The 22994-nt window shown below is 35.1% G+C and overlaps 1 long non-coding RNA gene across 1 annotated transcript in view; it reads right to left on the reverse strand.

Moving 5' to 3' along the window:
• Positions 1–22994, reverse strand: part of LOC140605499 (uncharacterized) — a 220448-nt gene that overhangs the window by 55411 nt on the left and 142043 nt on the right. The window contains exon 2 of the long non-coding RNA XR_012008150.1: positions 1693–1795. This is a non-coding gene — a long non-coding RNA (uncharacterized lncRNA). The remainder of the gene's footprint in view (positions 1–1692; positions 1796–22994) is intronic.

Below are 22994 nucleotides of genomic sequence, written 5' to 3' on the forward strand. Positions count from 1 at the left end.
TCAGTTAAAATGTCAGTTGAACTGAAAATCAGTGGGTGGAAAAGCTCAAGAGCCACTTACGATTTTAAAACTGAACAGACAAAGCTAGTTGAGTAAATAAATGTTGCTTTTAAACATCACATTAATTTTGCTATCTAGACTAAGGGAAATGATATTATGGATGGTCCTTCTAGTACTGAAATTACTGTTGTTCATAATTTTGACATGTCTTTCTAAAACACATGATGCACTTTAGAGAGAATCCAGCCTGGATGTACTTCCAGTATCTTACATTGATATAAAAAGGTCATAAAGGGGGATCCCTGGGTGGCGCAGCGGTTTGGCGCCTGCCCTTGGCCCAGGGCACGATCCTGGAGACCCGGGATCGAATCCCACGTCAGGCTCCCGGTGCATGGAGCCTGCTTCTCCCTCTGCCTGTGTCTCTGTCTCTCATTCTCTCTCTCTGTGACTATCATAAATAAATAAAAATTAAAAAAAAAAATTTTAAAAAGGTCATAAAGGACCTCCACATTTGTATTCACAGATATGTAGCTAGCTTCATACCATATAAACCATTGGCACCTACAGGACAATGATAACAAATACCTTTGGTGAAATTCACTTATGATATGATTGGCATTATTTTTCCAGACAGATCTCGTAGAATGAGGCCACTCTCTACTATAGAGAATTTCCATTGGTAATATTAGTTGTTTGCAAAGTTTTTCCTAAAGTTGAGTCAGATTCACATATTTTTCTATCATACAGACAATTACTTCCAAGCTCCTGGGAGTGTTGTCACTAAGCACTTTCTCTCATGCCCACACTTCAGGAATTCCTAGGGAAGACTCATGTTTATTTGACCATAGAAGAAATATATTTAGCCATAATAGAAGTTATATTTTCAATTCCCAAGAGGTAAAAAAGATAAGTCTATCATTACTAGCAGCTTTCTCATCTCTGCATACTACTCAAACACATAGCATTACCAAGATACATGGTTGTAATTTTCAAAGAAATAAAGCATTATATAACATGTAGAGATAAAACAACATTAACATACGATACAATAAAATATGAACTATGTAAATAAATTTTACATGACATTGCTTATCATTTTATTATTTAGCATCTCTTCAGAACGGTTAGTGAGGTAGGAGTTATCTGTCTCAATGGAATACTACACACTCACATCTATTTTCACTAGGAATTTATATGTAAAATAATCTAAGGAAGGCAATTTTGAAAATTCAAAGCATATTGGATTTGGCACACACATATAATAAATATGCATCTTATAATACTGGAGATTCATTTAAAATTTTAGGACCTCATTAAAATGAACAAAGTAGAGATTCTAGCAGAAAAGATCAAAATCACAAGTCACATGTATTATGCTTCAGTTACACATCAAACATTAGGGAAGAACTGTGGATTTACTCAGAGTACCCAATCTGAAGGACACAAAAGCCACTTATATGCAAATGTGTAAATTCATATCTTAGTTGTTCAGCTAATGATAGGTATCAGATGGGAAAGATAAGTATTAGATTCCTGAGTTGTGTGTACTTTAAATTTCCATTTTCAAAGTTAACAAAGTACTTTTTTCTACCTTGTTTAAGATCCTACTCAGTGCAGCCTAAAAATGATGCAATAACAGTTGGCAACAACATTTCAGTGGCTTACAGTAACATGCACACACTTGTCACTCACGCTGCATGGCCATGCACACTGGCTCTGGCTCTCCTCCTAGTTACTGCCATTCTAGGTCTCAGCCTGAACTGGAGGCCCCTCCTTCTGGGCTCATGTAGGTCTCCTGGAAGACAGAAGAGAGGGTGGGGAAGGAAATGGCTGTGAAAAACAAGACCTTAGTGTGATAGGGAAAAGATCCTCTCATGGGGAGACCTCATAAAGTGAAAGTAGATCTATAAACAGTAAATCAACCTAGCCCAATATATTCATATAATTTTTACTTGAGCCCTATTCTGAGTAGGGAGGCAGAGAATTTGGACAGAGTAACTAAAATGGACAAATTTTAACTGTTTATTTTTAACCTTGTCTGGCCCATCTCCTCGGTTTTTAAGTTGTCTTCTTATTTACTGCCTCGGTTTTTCAATGAAATCCCTCATCTCTGTGTTTATGCCTTTTTCTGATAAACTGGCTGTTTTCTGTGTATGTCCTCAGGGTAGGGATTTGACTTCACTGTGGTTACTCTGATAAATCTACCTAAAACTTCTCAGGAAGAAAGGGCAGAGATTCTCTTTTTGGCATTTGAATGTGTTTCAGTATTATACTACAAACTTTGTGGTTTTTCTCTTAAGATCCATTTATAAAAATAAAAAAGATCCATTTATAGAATTATTAGGAAATATTTTTTTTCTGAAACAAATATAATCTAGAGTGAAAAATCTCTCTATTGTAATGTCATCTATCATAAGTTTACACAGATAAGCTGTGGAGCTGACCTATTTTGTTGGTCCCAATGGATAGACTTTCACAAGCAAACTTAGAGCTCTATACCAAATCGGTAGGAAGCATTATTTTATTTAAAAATTGAGTATTGACTAATACATCTGGAACAGATACTTTCCAAGAGTTACAGTACTGGCAGGTATTTTTGCAATAGGACAAATTAAGGAATATCAAAAACTAAAATGGAGTATGACTAAAAATGGCCTTTTTTGTACACAACTGAATTATTGTACTTAGGTTATTTTTTTAATGAGAACACATAAAATAATTTAAGCAAAGAAAAATGAGGAGCTCCTGGGTAGCTCAGTTGCTTAAGCCTCCAACTCTTGATTTCAGCTCAGGTCATGATCTCAGGGTTGTGAGATCCAGCCTCACCCCACCCCACCGTCCCCCCAACCCCCACCCCCACATCCAACTACACACTGGATATGGAGCCTGTTTAGGATTTCTCTTTCTCTGCCTCTCCCCACACTCCCTGCCCCAGCTTGCATGCACATGCTCTTTCCCTCTCTCTTAAGAAAAGAAAAAATAAGTAACCTGACTCATGACCTACATAGTGTACCTTTTTATCTGACAATAGTGTTTCTCTAGGAACCCTGGTGACAGGCAAGGACTGTTATGGGGCAGGAATTACCCTTATTCCTCCTGTAGCTTCTTTGTTCTCAGGAATCAGAAGCTTCATTTTTTTTTTTTCTGTACTCCAGTGTATGTTATTCACAACGTAAAGTAACTATTACCTATCAAAGTTATTTTCAGCTGGTTAGAATGGCCATGTGTTGTGGATCCCAGGTGGGAGGAATTGGGATGCAATGGATAGAAGACACTGATGACCTCTTCACTATAAGTGTCGGTGTAATTTTCCCTAAAATTTCCTATAAATTTAGGCACATTGCTCAATGGACAAATAAAACTTATGGTCTCCTCAGTTTCATTACCCTGTTCATTTTTCCCCCTTTGCAGAACTAGAATGTATTGATTTGCAAAGTGACCCTCAGTATATGGAGGGCAAGGAGAGATCTAAGAAAGAGGCAGTCCCTTCCAAATTAGTAGGGGGCAGGTTTAACACGGGAGAGAACTTGCATGAGGTTTGTCTTGGGCAGCTATGAGATGAGTAGATCCCTACACCTGCTAGCCAAGGTCTGTCTCTCTCTCTTTCTCTCTCTCTCTCAAGGTTATGACCCTAAAAATGGCTCTGATTGTGGGAATGGTGGGAAGACATACATTCCAAGGACAGGAAGGGAGATAAGGAGCCTCCAATCGCCAGGATCCAGCTCCCAGGGCATGGATAGCCACATTCTTTCAATGCCTTCCTCCAGCAGAATGTTTTGAGTTAAAGGGCCATCTGTTTCCGTCACAATCCTGAGTTATAACGCAAACTAATGTAAGTTCTATTATCTTGAGATAATGTCTGTATCCAGTGCTTCCTTCTCTAAATTTGATCTCCATTCAACAATTTCATTTAAAATATCTTTAGGATCCTATAATGTACAGGCACACTTCTGTACATTGGGGATATAAAATAGAAGCCAGAAAAAAAATAAAAACAAAACAAAACAAAACAAAACAAAATAGAAGCCAGCAACATTCCTCATCTTTATCTTCTGTTTGGGAGTAGTGGTAGGGAGCAGGAACAGTGTCAAGAAAGAAGTGTAGTTCTGCTATAGTTCAAATGGAATTTCTGAGAGACCATTCTGGCTAAGAAGAAAGAGGGTGAGCATGGGGGGAGTACCTTTGACCCTTGAACAGTGGAAGTTAGGGGCACCAACCCCCTCCCCCCCACACAGTTGAAAATCTGCATTTAACTTGATTCCCCCCATATTTACCTACTAACAGCCAACCGTTGATCAGAAGCCTTACCAATGACATGTACAGGCAATTAACACATATTGGTTATGTTATATGTATTATATAATATATTCTTACAATAAAATAAGCTGAAGAAAGAAATGTAGAGAAAATACATTTATAGTACTGTATTTATGAAAAGAAAACACATATATGTGGACCTGCCCAGCTCAAAAATGTACTGTTCAAGGCTCAATAATATTTTACTGAAGAGAAGAAGACTGAAATGGTTTTAGTAGATTTACTTCTATCACAGAAACTATTTTCATCTGTCCTATTATTTTTAGTCCAATAGCATTCTCTGAGGATTTTCCATACAAATTCCACCAAAGCTAATTTACTCATTAGTCTCATAAAATGCACATTCATTTGTGCCTTGACTCATCACTTCATACTCACTCTCCACACACACAGTCTCACCTCCACTGGTTACTTCTTTCTCCAGAGATTGGTTCATATCCCCAGTTCCTTCATTAAAGCTCCCCTGGGCATTTCCACTCATGTTTATCTCTTCCCATTCATTACAATCAATAGCACCTCACACTTTTACGTAAATACTGGAGTATCTGACTTACACATTTTCCATCCTTACTAAGGCAACAGAGTAGGTCTCATATTTCTGGGGGTTTTTTGTTTTTTGTTTCTATCTGATAATGCCTTTGAAATATCAAATAACAACTTAGTATCACTGTGCAGGTCAACCCAATATGAAACACCTGCTCAGCAAAGTCACCAATAAAATGTCTCCCCAATGCATATGGCATCTGCCTGCCACTGGTGGAGGTGGTCTGTCTAACCTGTGACTGCGTGATTTAAAAATACATTGAACATTATGTCGTTTACGAATAATATGTCTACAAAAACAACAAAGTGAAATGCCAAAAAATTTTAAGTTAATTCCCAGTCATAAATTTTCCCTCTATTATCAAAACCCAGATGACCAGAGTAAATAACTTATATACATTTTAGCAAGTGCATCTGCTGTTTTACTTGCAGTTGTTTAGGAATGATAATAATGATAAATTTTAACCATTACTACTACTGATGACAGTGATAGCAAATGCTAGTACAGTACTTACTCTTCTAAGTACTTTATATACATTATCACATGCCATCCTTTCAACAACCTTACTATTCCCATTTTACAGAGAGGAAAAGGAAGGATAACAAAGTAGAATAAGTGACCCATGGCCACACAGCAGCCAAGGTTGGAAGGGGAACTCACGAACCAGGTTCTAGAGCCCATTTTCTGAAACTACTAGGTCATATGGCCTCTCTTATTACTCCGAGTCTCCTAATTGTAGAAATGTGTGTCAGCTCTACTCAATGTCATTTCAAAAGTCAACAGGAGCTATTCGGAGAAGCATCTATTTGGCCCCTTTATTATGAGTAACTATACGTGCACTTGGTTACACACTTGAGTGGGTGAAGGCAAACACTTAGGATGGTGACAAATTCACACAGGCATCTGAAGAAATATAACCATCTACAGAAAGGAGGAAAAGCAAGTATTAATGCTAGCACACGTAATTCACCTTCTCTGCATATATTCTTATATAATGCAATGGAATAAAACATAAATAAAACATAAATAAATGGAATAAAATAAAACATAAATAAAACATTGCTTAGTGGACACTAGCTATAATGTGACACTTTTTAACAACGTGGACAAAATTATCACATTTGGCAGTAAAAGTTGCCAATATGGTTCTGAGGCATTTATAGACTACTTATGAGGTGTTTTGGGAAGGTGATAAGCGAAAGTGTACTTAAATCAATAGAAGTAAACATAAAAGTATGGTTGTGGGCCTCAGAAATTACAAAAGAACTAAACATAATTGAATTCTTGCTATTTTTTTCAGATGAAAATGGCTATGCTTACTAAGACATCCAGTTATTGAACAGAAAACTAAAAAACTAAAGTTATCAGTATACCACATATTTCATTATAATAAGCAATGGAAGAATGTTATTGGTCCCACAAATCAAAAGAAGAGTTGATTCCATCCTGTCTCAGGTGCCAGGAAAACAACAGTCAATTTTTCTAATTTTTCTTCAGTAAAGTGGGAAGGGTTTTATTTTTTTGTCTATAAAGCAAGTAAAAAAATTCCCCCCATCCTTGTTTTTATTTTCTTGAAATTGAATGTCTTGCTACATTTACTTTCATCCTGTCTTAGACTTCAAAATTCTTAATATAAAATTTTCTTCAGTTCGGTCTGATTTGCCAAAAGCATTTATTTCTGTTCTGTTGTTGTTTTAATTCTTGGGATACTCCTGCACTTTTTTCTAGAATTTCTTGCTTTCTCTCAGTGTCTCTATCTCCCTCTACTTCTCCCTTTCTCTTTATTTCCCTCTTTCTCTTCCCTCTCTCTTCTCAGAACACTGGATTCCAAAGGACATTTGTCCCTTAATTATTCCTCTCTAATTCTTCTTTATTTTAAATAGGTAACAGAGTAAAGAGCATACTCTCCCAACTCACAGACTACCCCCTAAATGATCAGTTTCCATCCTGATACCATACACCCTTACTAGTTTTTATGTACTTTTTCAGATTTTAAAAATTTTATCCTTTGAAAATTTAAAAACACATAGTTCTGTATTTTTTAAAAAATATAAGTAAAATATAATATTTTGGACCTTGCACTTTTTATTTGAGAATCTACCTTAGAGCTTTGTCTGTGTCAGCCCATTTATATATTCTCATTTTTAATCTTTCTTTTTCACTGGTACTATATTTTAAAAAAATTATAATCATGTAATATTATACAAATTATATATATACAATACTTATTTTTTTAAGATTTTATTTATTTATTCATAGAAATGCAGAGAGAGAGAGAGAGGCAGAGACACAGGCAGAGGGAGGGAGAAGCAGGCTCCATGCAGGGAGCCTGATGTGGGACTCGATCCAGGGCCTCCAAGATCACACCCTGGGCTGCAGGTGGCGCTAAACCGCTGCGCCACCGGGGCTGCCCATAAAATACTTGTAAGTAAATTCCCATGAACTTTCTGTCATACGTAGTAATAAAATGTTACATATAGCATTCCATCTACTAATGGGCTCCTTCCTTATCCTCTCCCATTTCTCCCCAGAGAGAATTATTCTCTTCATCTTTGTGTTATAGTCATTGTGCTTTTGAAATTTTGTTCTAATTTGTTTTTACTCAGAAACAATATTTTTCAGTTTTTAAAGCTTTATTTTATTTTATTTTATTTAAAGATTTTATTTATTCATGAGAGACACAGAGAGAGAGAGGCAGAGACACAGGAGAGGGAGAAGCAGGCTCCATGCAGGGAGGCCAACGCAGGACTGGATCCCGGGACTCCAGGATCACATCCTGGACTGAAGACAGTGCTAAACCGCTGAGCCACCCGGGCTGCCCCTCAGTTTTTAAAGCTTTATAAAAATAATATTATATTGTAAACAGTATTCTAAAATTTACTTTTCCACTCAATACCACATTGATACTAATAGTTTTAATTAATTTACTCTAATTGATTATGAAATTCCATCCTGTGAATATACCACAACTGATTTATTGACCTTTCTGTTGATTGACTTTGAATTGTTTCTCTTTTTTTTTTTTTTTCCTACAATGGGCAAAGCTGCTTTTAAAATTCTTACATGTCTCTAGGAAACATCAGACTTTATATAAGGTATTTGAGGCATTTGCCTATATGAGAAAGAATTGCTGACTTAGCATGAGAATGCTCAACTTTAAAAGATAATGCCATTTTTTTATTCAAAATGGTTGTACAGGTTTATACTGCAAATGTATAAAAGGGATTCCTTTCATTCATATCCATTTCAACACTTGGTATTGCCAAAACTCTTATATCTGTGTCCATTCCTCTTAGATGTATATTTAAGAGTGAATTTATGAAGTCACAGGTTGTTGTATATTTAACTTTAATGGAAATCACCAGTTTTCCAAAGCTGTTATCTATCTTCTTTTCCCTGAAAAAAGTAATATTGTATAATCTATCTCTCTGCTTCTATTCCTCTAATTTCTTTCGTGTGTGTGTGTGTGTGTGTGTGTGTGTGTGTGTGTGAAAAATGATGTTATTATAAAGTATTTATGTCAAACTATATTGACTCCAGGGATTATGACTTTGTTGTGAATCAATGATTCAATGATTTTGATAAATAATTTTGAGATCTCCAGCTGTGTAGGCACAGGGTAGAGCTGCAAATCATGTGACCTGATTTGCGTTGTAGTCAATTTTATAGAAACTCTTAAAATAAGACATTCCCCACTCCAATTCAGCTTCCTTTTTAGTAATTTGTGAGGATTTCAGTCAATGGTCCGAGAGCTCTTATATACTATAATGGGAGCTTTTTTCATGTTGTTTCTCTCAGGATTCATCATAGCATTGTAATATCACTCCTCCCCTTCCTAATTTAGCTGTTATCACTCAAAATGCATTTTCTATAAAACTTAAAAGTAAATAATTTTATCAAGTGTTAAAGAAAAAAAGTTTTCCAAGCTATTTAAGACAAAAATGTATGCTGAACATAGAAATGCGAGAAGTTCAGGAAACAAAAAAAAGAATCAGATAAAAAAGTCAATTGATATAAGTAAATTCAACAGAAAAAAATGATGGGAATATTTAATGATTTTTTTGTATGTTAGGAAATATTGTTGATCATTAGCCATTTTAATAGAAGGAAAATAAAGCCTTTTTCTACAATTATAGTGTCTCTGAACCATTCTCTCTTCTTCTCTCTGCTTATTTATATACTTAAGACAATTGGCAAGCACTAATTTGATCTTAACAATATATTCACATTTACTGTTTTAATCTACTTCTCTGACTTCTCTGAATTTATTTCCATTTGTCCTGTCTTTTAGGGAAAACAACTTCGAGAAATGACTGTGTATTTCAGACACTGTTTTACCTCTACTATATGCACTAGAACTTTTGCTCCCTACTTACGTGCAACCTGATTCTTTTCAAGACCTATGACGTTGCAAAAAGGTGTCTGGATGTTACTTTCTGTGGTCATCAGGCACCTATATCAAACACATGAGCAAGGAAGTTTGTTGTGGTAATGGATAGTTGTTTTTCCCAAAGATATAGTAGCACAATTCTAAGAAGTCTTCTTTTAAATTATTGTAACTTACCTTACTACTGATTCTGTATTAATATATGGGGAATTCATTATTAAGTGCCCATCCAACTGAACATAATATATGAGCATTACACTCTATAGAAACTATATCCAATGCAGTTGACTTAGTAATAAATGGTGTTCCTCAAGATATCTATGAACCTCTGCAGGCAACCTTTGTGTTGGTTATAGAAGGCACAATTGAGACACCTCTATATACCTGACAAGTCTGCAAACCAGCAAACTTTTTGAAACTATTTTATTATACAATATAGGACAATGATCATCTTGAGTTCTTGTTCTGCATGGCACTGAAACATGATTTTATTATTTAGCATTTATTTACTTGTCTGACTCACATACCTACTTTCTTGTTAAATTTTAATCATAGGAGAGCAGGGATATTATCTGCCTCATTATATTATCCCTAGCACCCAGAACATAGAAGATGTTCAATAAATGCTTGTCAAATTATTAGTAGAATGGAATAAGGAAGGAGCAGAAAGATAGTAAAATATTCATGTCTATCTTTGACACCAAAATTGTAAATGTGTTGCCTTAAAATATAGGAACTATGTTTTGTACATCCATAAAACCACAACATGCAGTCATCTGGTGGATTCTACTTATAATATCCTTAACCAGTGCTACTCTTACTTAGCTAACGAGTTAATTAAATATATGGCTATCTTTCGTGAGGGCTACAATTTCCCCAGTTTATAATGGTGTACATATTTATTTTAATACAAAAGTAATGAGGGACAGTGGATATGGGAAAACAAATATTTAAAGACATTTTGAAGATACATTAGCAGTTAAAATGGAGAGAAATTTACATAAATGAAAAAAATCTAGTGGCAAATTGGTAAGACAAAATAATGGATCTGAACTTGAGATAATGTTGAAGTATCAAGGATACAACCAGAACAACTTCTCATTTGTTCTCTGTATAAATGGCTAATGACTAAAAAATATAGGTCACGCTGAGAAAATCAGGTGAATTGGTCAAAAGAATTGCTTTTCAAAATTTGAAATTCTCATAGTTCACACCTGGACTAAGTTGATAACTGGAAAGTGTGGGATTTCTGTGGCTACTCCCCTTCTTATTTCTTTTTAGAAATTAGCATCTCAGTAGTCAAGATGAGGAACTGATACTATTTTATAAGAAACACTATCCTTGGGGCAGCCCTGGTGGCTCAGCAGTTTAGTGCTGCCTACAACCCAGGGTGTTCCTGGAGACCCAGGATCCAGTCCCATGTCAGGCTCCCTGTATGGAGCCTGCTTCTCCCTCTGCCTGTGTCTGGACCTCTCTCTCTGTTTCTCTCGTGAATAAATAAATAAATCTTAAAAAAAAAAAAAAAAAAAAAAGAAACACTCTCCTTACTAGATGTATATATCTTCTAATGACATTAATAATTTTAACTTTGTCATCCTATTTTTAAATCTGTAATATATTTCCTAAAAAATTTTGAGTATCTAATTAGCTTTCTAAATTAACTATAATTTTGGTTTTTCTAACATGAAAGTATTTTTGATTAATTATTCAGTTCTTGTCAATTTATCACTATACTTTTTTCCATTTTTTAAAACATTTGACAGCAAGCCTATCAACTTAGGATTTTACATATTAAAAAACTGTATTCTTATTCTTACTGAACTGGAAATACTATTCCAATTTTCAAAGTAAGACATTTTTGTACACTTAGGTCCAGTAGGAATCGTTTTTGACTTGTGATATGTTGTCACTGGTGTAAAATATAAAGCTGATTCGATATTTTTTTATTCATGTCCCTAATATCTTTGCAAGTTTTCCTGAAAATGTGGCCAGGCCTAAAATCATTACTCTTTCAGTCTCACTTGGGATATAAAAAGCAGCTTCATGAGTTGCAAATCATTAAAACATACATATTTCTTCTAGAGTATTTGCTAAGTCAAAGAAATTTTTAAGCCAGGTAAACTCTTTCAAAAGGTGTTAAAAATGACAGTGAGTGCCATACTGTGAATATAACACAGTAAAAAAAATGCGGATCTTGCTGAGAGAGTTGCAGTCAGAAAAACTAAACAAGAACCTAAATGAATAAAAACCTTCACATCTTATCATTTATTTCCTAATCAGCCAAATCTTCCTATTGACAAAAAAAAAAAAAATTTCCCTTACATTCAGTAACATTAAGAGATTTAGCAAATGTGATAACTCATGGATGTGCATCTTGTTAACTCTGAACTTTGAAATCTGTTTTTGTTGTTATTGTTTTTACCTGTTTGACAAAGTCTGGGACTCTAAGCCTACTCACATATACTGGGGGACAATTAAGCCAAAAAACAGTGACAAATTAGGGCCTTTGTTTGGTCTCTTTGTAATGTATTTTTATAATGTAACTAAACTTAGGTATAATCATATTTCCCACAACATCTTCATACCCCTTGCAATAGATTGAGTTGTGTCCTTCAAAAAGATATGTCTGAGTCCCAACCCCCAGTACTTGAGGATATAGTATTAGGAAAAGGAAACCTTGCAGGTGTGATTAAGTTAAAGATCTCAAGAAGAAATCATCTTTGATTTAGAGAGGGCCCTCCATTCAATGACAGTTATCTTTATAAGGAAAGGGTAAGAGACAGACACAGAGAGGTCTGAAAACCATGCTGAGGATTGCTGGCAGTTACCAGAAATTAGGACAAATTCTCCCTCAGGGCCTTCAGAAGAAACTAACCCTACCGACAACTTGACTTTGGACTTGTGGCCTCCAGAATTTTGAGAGAAAACATTTCTGTTTTAAAGCCACCAACTTTGTGGCAATCTGTTATAGCAGTCCTAAAAAACTAACACATCCTGTTATGACTTCTATGATGCATTAATTTTTTTGTTGTTGTTTGAATCCACTAGAAGCACTATACAACATGGTAAAGGTTGGGACACCTGGGTGACTCAGTGGTTGAGCATCTATCTTTGGCTGAGGGCATGATCCTAGATTCCTGGGATCGAGTCCCACATTGGGCTCCTTGCATGGAGACTGCTTCTCCTCCCTCTGCCTGTGTCTCTGCCTCTCATTCTGTGTCTCTCATGAATAAATAAATAAATAAATAATATTTTAAAAAAGAACATGGTAAAGGAAATATGCTTTGGAGAATATTTTTCTAGTTGCAATCCTGGCTTACACAAGCTTTGATTTCCAATTAAAATTCATTATTTGCTATAACAACAATCTCAGTAAAACATATGCCTTATGTTATTCATTCAATAAATGCATCTTCTTCATATGTTTGTGTGTGTCAGCCATGACTTTTAAATGCTGGAGATAAGTGAGATAAACTGGATATAGTCTTCTGGGGAAGATAGATAAAATAGTTCAAGTAAATTGAGTGTTCAGTACAGATTTATTAAATGTATATATTATTCATTTGTTGAGCAATTACTAATAAACAGGCTAGTGATTAGGGATACACAAAATAAACGTATTACAGTTCTATCCTTAAGGACCTCATAGTTTAACTTTAGAAAAAAAGGACATGCATATGATAAAACATGGTAATATATGTGGTGATTCCTTGATGGACTATGCAAACACTGGCAGTAGAGCAGAGAGAAGGATACAAAGCCCAAATACAAAAGGAGTCAGGAACTTTCCTTAAAATGAGGCTAGAGAGGGGCACCTGCCTTTGACTCAGGTCATGATCTCAACATGCTGGGATGGAGCCCCATATCTGGCTGCCTGCTCAGCAGGGAGTCAGCTTGTTCCTCTCCATCTGTTCCCCCCACCATGTTCTCTCCCTCCCTCTCTTTCTCTCAAATAAGTAAATAAAATTTTTAAAAAATAAATGAGACTAAAGAAATAAATAGTAGCCAGATTGTTGATGGATTTAAATATCATGTTGAGGAATTTAAACATTGTTTTGTGCTAATGGGGAGCCACTAAAAGGAACTAAGCTCAGATGTGACATGGCCTGGTTGTGTTTTGAACAAAGTATCCTGGCTATAGTGTAAAAGAATGAACTTAAGGGAAAAAGGCAGAAAGGCCAATTAAGAAACTGTTGCTATGGTCTACATGAGGGGAGATAAAGACCCAATCAAAGAAATGGTAGTAGGATAAAGAATGGGTGCAAAAGTCAGCTAAGTACTCATAAGGGATTGTTAACTGAACACAGAATGAAATTTTGACTGAGAGAAGAATAAAAATGATGAGTATGTATGGCTGGAGCAAAATCAATTAAGAAAGGACATGATGAAGTATACTTGGAAACAGAAAAACAGAGTGAATGTATTTTCCATGTGTTAATTTTTGTGGAACATATAAAATAACCATGTGGATGATATGCAACAGAAGAAAAATATGTCTAAAGTGAAAAGAAAAAAATTCTGACTTACTGGTATAAATTTAGGAGTTGACACAAGATCACAAGAAAGAAAGGTTATTAACTGGGAGAATTGTTCCTAAATATCAACATGTAGGGGTAGGAAGAGAAAGAGAAGGCCATCAAGGAAGTGGAGGACAATGAGAAATTAAGTGACCAGAAGAATACAATATCATACAATGAAAGGAATTAAGAAAGAGAGAGTAAACAATAATGCTTTAGCAGTTAGGGTTCATGCCGTGGAAGGACAGAAAACATCATTAAGTCTTTTAAGCAGGAAAGTACTTAAACTGATAATAGGGTTTTTACAAAATTGTTAGAAATCTTGAAGGTTCCAGTTCAGTTTAGGTTATCTAGAAAGATACTCAAAAATAAATAGTATCTCCCAAACCATCAGAACTATGGAGAAAACAAGTAGGGACTGGAAAACTTTCACAATGGGAATGCTAGAAAATGGGTACACAAAGCTCAGATCACTCTATGGCCTAGAAAATTAGATCAAGAGTTTGTTGCTGATGCCAGTTCTTGACAACAGGATGTGAGACAAGGGGCCCTGGGACACAAGTGAAAGCAACCATCCCTTTCCCAAATATTGTTTGCCAGCAGCATAACCACAGGCCATGAGGACAGTTTTCCACTTATTCTTTCCTAACCTTGCTTGAGTGCATCTAAACGGAAAAACCCAATTCATAACCAAAATCATAGCTGTAAGAGAGCTAGTGAAAAGAAAGTTTTTACTTTCCTGCTTTTCTAAATAATAATGTGAGGAGTTTCAGAAAGCCACTCTGAAGAATACATCCACAAGTCTCAAAAACAACATAACCTTCCACCAAGAAAAATATCAATTGAGTATATCGATTAAACATCATCAGTGGCATAGTAAAAAGAGCTTCCTGAGGCATGTGGGTGGCTCAGTTGGTTAAGCATCTGCCTTTGGCTCAGGTCATGATCTCAGGGTCCTAGGATTGAGACCCTTATTAAGATCCATGCTCAGTGAAGAGTCTGCTTAAGATTCTCTCTCTTCCTCTTCCTCTGCCCCTCCTCCCACCTAGAGCACACACTCTCTCTAAAATAAATAAACCTTTTAGAAAAAAACCCATGAAGATATTAAAGCATATCTGTGCATTGATGGAAAGTTACCTATAGAGATAAAGGAGTTTCAAGATAAAATAGTTGAAAGAAGAAACTATTGAGTCGGCAAGTCACTCATGGGAGTGAAAGGATATTAAATTAAGGGAACCTATAAAGGTGTTTATATCAGACAGAAACAAGAAAAACTTATCTTTAAGACTGATGGAGAAAAGAATAATGAATATGGAATAGATATGTTTCCAGGTGTGTGTAAGAGGAATGAGACTGTCACTAATGGCTCCAAACTTTTCTTGTTCGATTGTTTTGTTTTTTTTCTCAGTAAGAATTAAGATCATCCAGAAAGAATGAGAGAGAAGGGAATTGAGCTAAGTATATAGGAAAGTAATGAAAGTTTAGAATAATCATTGAGAGAAAACAGAGATAGAGCTAACAAAGAGCAAAGCTTGTTGAGGTCCTAATCAGGCTTACTGACTTTTTATTATCATTGGTATGTTATTTGTCTCAGCAACACTTACTCTACTAGGAATTTGAGCAGAGATTGTAGATCATAGCATCGATTCAATGCTGGTTTTGATGGATGAAAGTGGCAAGGGATACATTTACAGGAATCTGGGTTACTGAAGGAGGTATTCAGATACTTGACCCGAGATTCAGAAAGGTTAGTGAGAGAAGAGTGATACAGCATCTGTCAGATTATAGAAGTAAGATAGCAAGGCTTGGGAAACTTTGATGTGCTAAAGTGAAGGAAATAAAAATAAAATTGCTGAAAAAAAAAATAAGTCATGATCTGAGAATAAGCACATGATGTTTTCAAGTTCTGAGCTTGAGTAGTTCAGGTTAGGATCTGGCCTGGTAGGGAGGATGCTTAATGTGATGATGCTAAAGGCCATCTGAATAATGAAATGATGTTGTATAAATCTGAAGTATGTGATCCACATATAAAAACCTACAATCAATGTAGAAGATGACCATAATAGCTGTAAATAATACATGAAGAGGGTAATATAATGCTCAAAGGAGTTGTAGTTTTATCATGGAGTGGGATACTTATCTGTAAGTATTATTGGAAAGCTAAAGAATAACAACCTTATTTCTGACACTGGTGAGTGCAGATAAGCACCTGAGTGGCTTAGTGGTTGAGTGTCTGCCTTTGGCTTGGGTGGTGATCCCATGGTCCTGGGATTAAGCCCCACATAGGGCTCCCCACAGGGAGCCTGCTTCTCCCTCTGCCTATGTCTCTGCTTCTCTCTGTGTGTTTCTCATGAATAAATAAATAAAATCTTAAAAAAAAAATTTCAATGTGATGATTTTGATGACAATGCCAAAAACAAGAAAGAAAGAGAATCAATTTTAAATATTGGAAAGGAATAGATTCTAAACTGGTATAATTCTACAAAGAAGTATTTTTTTTACAATTTTTACTAATATTAAAAAGAATTAAAATTTTAATAGATATAACATTGTGATTTGTTTCATGAAGTTGATTTTTATCTTCTTAGTAATATACATCCAAGATTTTTGGAGTTCAAGTTTTTTTTGTTTTTGTTTTTTTGTTTTTTTTAATTTTCTGAATGGTAGCAATAGCAGGAGATGATGATAGCTTTGCAGAAATTCTTTCCTAAAAAACATGTTAACCTCAAAATGTTTTGTGAAATTTTACTCATTTGTGGTATCCAGCATTCTGAAAGCCACTTGCAGAAGAAAACTCTTTCATAGCATCTTGGTTCACAATGAGCCCCCTGTATTTCTTTGTCTTCCAGAGCTATTCACTCTCATTATGTAAATTTTGTAAATTTGTAAATCTTACAAATCTCATTATGTAAGATGTGGCCACAGACTCTGTCCACTTGATTAAACAAGGTTTGACACCTGTCTCTGGTTGGTTCCCAGGCAGTAGACACTAAGATGAGCTTATTATGTAGGCAAGGGGAGGAGAAATGGTTGGACAGAGTATGACATGAAGCCATGATGTGGTCCCAATAGAGGACTCAGTGGGTCCCCCTGAGAGCTTTGAGATTGGAAGGGCCACAGAATTGTTTTGAGTTGGAGATAAGAAGGCCAGGCCTCTATATCCCTTTATTAGTGAGTCACTGGATGCCGTCTACCCTCAAGGGAGGCATGACTTTGGGCAAGGTAATGTTCTTCAACTAAGATCATCTCAAAAGAGGGGTAAAGCTGAAAAACCATCTTTTACATCCTTCTTGATATCTGGAAGAAAATAAATCCTACATTTCTGAGAGGGAATCTGGATGACACATTATAACCTCTTCAGAGTACCTGAAAAACCCAACTTAATCTAAGGCCATTTCCAAAGGATTTAGTATTAGAACCAGTTCTGTCAACTAGGTAGCTGTATCAGATATTCTTAACTAATACAATCTCCCTATTATTTATTATATTCAGCTGATATGGATTTGGAAGGTTCTGGCCAAAGGTATGAATAGGACTATGTGAAGTACATACAAAAGTTGAGTAAGTTTAAAAAAAAAAAAAAGTTTAGTAAGTTTAAATACTGAGGACTTAATTTTTTTCTTTTTTTGTAGCAAGAACTTAAAAATAACTGCCTAATACATGATACATGCTCAATATGTACTTGTGAAGTGTATAGCAAATGATTATGAGGATTAAGTCTAAATTGTTGCAGCCTATTTAGAATTATTTTGGATGAGTCAAATTAAACTTTAATTTACATTATAGCCAATATATAAATCTATTTTAACTATTATTAAATACAATGGCCAAAACTTTTGAGTGACTCCTAATGTATGATAATGCATATCAAATCAAATGACTTTTTCTTTGCCCTTCAAAATCATTAAAGCAAAGATGCCAAGGCCTAACTAAATAGGTTTTCAAAATAGCTTCTATTTGTTCTCTTTACAAGGGAACTTTCCTTTTGACATTTAAGTTTTATATATCTTCAAACTGATAGATTTCTTCACAAGGTGTATCAACTGTTATTTGCAAAGCTTTTATCCAGGGACTTTATGGGTAATTCTCTACAGATTTTTTTATCCTCTTAATGAGTCAACAAACAGGCTCTGTAAAAGAAAATGAAAATGTGCACATTAGATTTGGTGTCTCTATAAAAGGCAACATTACAGGGTGAGGAAATCAGACTTTCTGGTTTTAAATAACTAGAGATAGTTGTACATTAAATTGTTAACAACAAGAAGTTTTACATTTCTAAAGGCCTATTAGGAAAAGAATTTCATGTTTCATTACCATAAACTGTCAGTTGATTCTCTCAAAACACCATATATAAATTAACCATTGTAAATATTGTGAAAATCATAGTCTGAATAGTCTTATAAATCATATATATTATAAAACCGCTTCATATATTGGCAAAAAAAAATGTTAAAGAAAGCTCCTGGTGTCTGGTGTTTAACAAAAGATTTATTTCAAAGACTACAAATCAAAGTGTTTATTTCTATGCCTGTTTATATAAAAACACACATCATGCTGTTCTAGGGAAAGTATGATTATTCCATATTTCTAATAACTATAATTTTATTTAATAGTACTACATATTTTTCATAGCCTCTTTGTGTCACTTATATAGGAAGAAGTAATATTAACAACATGAAGTTTTCTAGATTCTATTTTAAATATATTTTAAAAGATAGAGAAAAATTGTGAAAAGAAAAATTGTATTTCAGAGTAGTGTGACTTTTGGAATGGTAGTGTGAAGAGCCCCTTAGGTAACCAGCAAATGAAAAAATATTCAAGGAAATTTGCAACATCTCTGTAAGAATAGGGACTCTGGGAGTCTGCAGCCTTCAAGCCATAACCCATTCTATCCCCACTTCCCCCTCATCAGCTCAACATTGCATAAGCTCTAATACAGGGTGGGAATGATCAAGAAATAGGTCTCTCTCTTCCCCCAGCTTTCCCAACCTTCCTCATCCTCCTGGCAATGTGTTGTTGAGTCTAAATTCTAAGCAAGTGTCAAGGACAAGTTTTATCTTCCACCACCTAGTTTCTAGTCAGAAGGCAGCAGCTCTACCCGAGTCATGTTATGCCAAGTATATCAAATGGCTAGATTTTTCCAGATCATTTATATAGGGAAGGTGCAAAACTGGGACAAGTAAGTTGCAAAGATGATAGGATAGCACCCCAACACAGTTTTCTGCTTACAAAGCAGGAGCAACTCTTCCAGAGACATGGGTCACTGTTGCTATCCCAGCTTTGGAGATAAATTTAGGGTTTTTGCAGAGGGGAAAGGCAAGCCTTAACAAAAGGGAGCTCTGAAGATCTCTCCAAAGGAACTGACTTTTTGTAAAACAGAATATGGGGAGGTTTGAGCCCAAGGATGCTTTTAAAAATAAATAATGGCAACTTTAGTAGTAGATATTTAAGTGGAGGGAGTCTGGTAGTTCCATTAGATCAACAGGCTAAAAACCATAGGCCAGCTAGTTTAGTAGAGAGAATCAAGAACACAGCTAAGAAGAGTAGTCCTGAGATCAGAACTAACTTCAAACGCTGGCCCTTGCAACATGGCATGCATTTAATGCATCAGACCTTAGAAAAAGGTACCCTAGGTCATTGTCAAGAGCAATTGAACAATCAGCAGGCAATCAGTGAAAGCTAATAGCTATGTCTGATACCAATAGAAGCAGACAGAATTTAGCAGAGAGATTAAGAGAAAGACTTAGTAAGTGACAGCCCTACCAAAATCACCATCATCTCAAGGTGTTTGTCTGAATTCCCAAGGCTGTACCTCTGAGTAAGGACACCAAACACTTCACACTTCAAGGAAAATAGACTTAACTAAAATAATCCAGGAAGTCACTAAACAAAGAAGCAAACAACAATAGCAATTCCTGGAAGGGTTGGGAAAGGGGGCAGTACTGCTATAATGTATTTTCTAAAATAGCCATTTAAAAAAAAATTATGTGACATACAAAGAAACAGTGGAATGTGACTTCTATATAAGAAGAAAAGCAGATGACAGAAACTGCTTGTGAGAGCCACCATATGTCAAATTTAACAGACAGTAGCTATTGCAAATATGCTCAAAGAACTAAAGGAAACCACGATTAAAGAAGTCAAGTAAGGCATGATGACAATATTGCATAAAATAAAGAATATTAACACATATAAGTTATTTTTTGAAGAACAAAATGGAAATTCTAGATTTGAAGAACAAAATAACTGAAGTAAAAAATGCATTAGGGGATCCCTGGGTGGTTCAGCGGTTTAACAGCTGCCTTTGGCCCAGGGGGCAATCCTGGAGTCCCAGGATCGAGTCCCGTGTCGGGCTCCTGGCATGGAGCCTACTTCTCCCTCTGCCTGTGTCTCTGCCTCTCTCTCTCTGTCTATCATAAATAAATAAAATCTTTAAAACAAAGTTTAAAAAATGCATTAGAGAGGCTGAGTGGTACATGTGAGCAGAAGAAAAATAATAGTGAACTTCAAGATAGATAAAGATTATGCATTCCAAAGAACAGAGGGAAAAGAGAAGAATGGAAAAAGAAAATGAAGAGTTTCAGGGAAATGTGGGATACTATTTAACATACTGACATACACACAATGAGAATGCCAAAAGAATAGAGAATAGAGCAGAAAAAATTCAAAGTAGCAATGGCTGAAAACTTCCAAATTTAATTAAAAACATTGTGTATATGTCCCAAGTAAGATAAATGCAAATAGAACCACACACAGAGGAGTCATAGTACAAATGCTAGAAGCCAAAGATAAGAAGAAAATATTGAAAGCAGCAGCAAAAATTAAACAAAATAAATAAATAATGTGTCACAAGAGAATACATAGTACAAATGCTAGAAGTCAAAGATAAGAAGAAAATATTGAAAGCAGCAGCAAAAATTAAACAAAATAAAAAAATAATGTGTCACAAGAGAATACTAATAAGATTAGCAGCTGATTTATCATAAGAAGTAATGAAAGCCAGAAGGCAATAGGACAATATATTCAAAGGGCTCAAAGAAAAAATTGTCAACCAAGAATACTGTATAAGCAAATCTATCTTTCACAAAAGATGAGTAAAAATTTTCCAGATAAACAAAAACCAAAAGAATGTGTTGTTAGAAGACCCATCTTATAAGAAATGCAAAAGGAAGTTATTCAGGCCGAAAGCAAGTAACCACATATATTTCCAATCCCCAGAAAAAAAGCAAAGAGCACTATTAACAGTGCAAGAAGTAATTATATAATATAAAAAACATCATAAATGTATATTTCCCTTCTTCTTCATTTTAGCTAACTTTAAAAGCAGATGTACAAAACAATTTGTATGCAATTGTATATACATTACATGACATAAATAGAAATATGTAGAATATAAATGTTTTATATGAATATGATTATATAGTCATACAATATAAATATACTATTGGACCTATCACATATGGAAATGTAATGTATTTACCAGTAGTAGCATGAAAAAGATGAGTGGAAGCAAAGCTATATTTTGACCAAGTGGGTCAAATTAAAAGAAACAAAAATGGTAAATTATACTAGTTGAACACTTATTATAAATATATACTTTCTCTATTTTTCCCTCATTTTTTAAAATTTTTATTTATTTATGATATTCACTCAGAGAGAGAGAGAGAGGCAGAGACATAGGCAGAGGGAGAAGCAGGCTCCATGCACCGGGAGCCTGACGTGGGATTCGATCCCAGGTCTCCAGGATCGCGCCCTGGGCCAAAGGCAGGTGCCAAACCACTGCGCCACCCAGGGATCCCTCCCTCATTTTTTTAAAAGAAAAAAATTGCAAAACAATAATCATAGTAACTTTTGTTATATGCTAGCTTAAAACGTATAGCAATAGTAACACCAAAAAGGAGCAAACAGAATAAAGTTATTAGGAGCAATATTTTCAAGTCTCACTGGAACTAAATTGGTATAAATCTGAAAAGATTTTGATAAATTGAGTACATAGTAACTGCTAGAGGAACTAATAAAAAATATCTCTAAACAATGTAGTGAAACAATTATTAAATGTATTCAAATTGGAAAGGAAGAATTAAAGCTATCTGTATTTGCAAATGGCATAATCCTATATGCAGAAAAATCCTAAAACACACACACACACACACACACACACACACACTTGGAGCTAAAAATGGAGTCCAATAATGTGCAGAATACAAAATCAATACATAACAATCAAATATCTTTCTACACACTGGCAATGAACAACTCGAAATTAAGAACTTATTTCTGTTTATAATAGTATCAGAAGAAATAAGATACTTGGGAATTAATTTAACCAAAGAAGTATAAGAATTATATTCTGGAAATGTGTCAATTTTGTATTTGAAAATACAAAACATTGTTGAAAAAACTTCAAGAATATCTAAATAAATGAAGATAGAGCCCATGTTTGTGGATTGTTAGATTTACTATTATAAAGATGGCAATATTCCCCAAATTGATCTATAGATTCAACAGAATCTCAATTACAGTCCCAGTCAACATCGTCATAGAAATTGACAAGCCAACCCTAAAATTAATATGCAAACTTAACGGGACAAAAATAGTCAAAACATTTTGAAAAGAACAAAATTGGAGAACTCACACTTCCTAATTTCAAAATTTACTACAAAGTTATAGTAACTGTGTGGTACTGGCATAAGGTTAGACACATAGGAAATAGAATGAAACTGGGAGTCCAGAAATTAATTCTAACATTTATGATCAATTGTCTTTTGACAAGGGGCCAAGACATTTCAATGGAGAAAGAATAATTTCAACAAATGCTCCTGGAACAATTAGATACCGATATAAAAAGAATGAAGTCTGACCTCTACTCACATCTTATATACAAAAATTTACTTAAAATGCAAGAGGTGAAGTTATTAACAATCTTAAAGGAAAACATAAGAGCAAATATTTGTGACCTTTAGTTTGGGAAACCCTTATTAGATGTAACACTAAATCTTAGATAAGCAACAAAGGAAAAATAGAATAATTTGACTTCATCAAAAGGAAAAGTTTCCGTGTTCAAAGAATAACATCAAGGAAGTAGTAAGAAGATGCACCTGCATGGCTCAGTCGGTTACATGGCTGCCTTTGGCTCAGGTCATGATCACAGGGTCCTGGGATGGATACCCTGTGTTGGGCTTCCCTGCTCAGTGGGGAGTCTGCTACCCTCTCTACCCCTCCTCCCTGC

Source organism: Canis lupus, chromosome 15 (assembly GCF_048164855.1).
Source record: "Canis lupus baileyi chromosome 15, mCanLup2.hap1, whole genome shotgun sequence".
NCBI lineage: Eukaryota > Metazoa > Chordata > Mammalia > Carnivora > Canidae > Canis > Canis lupus.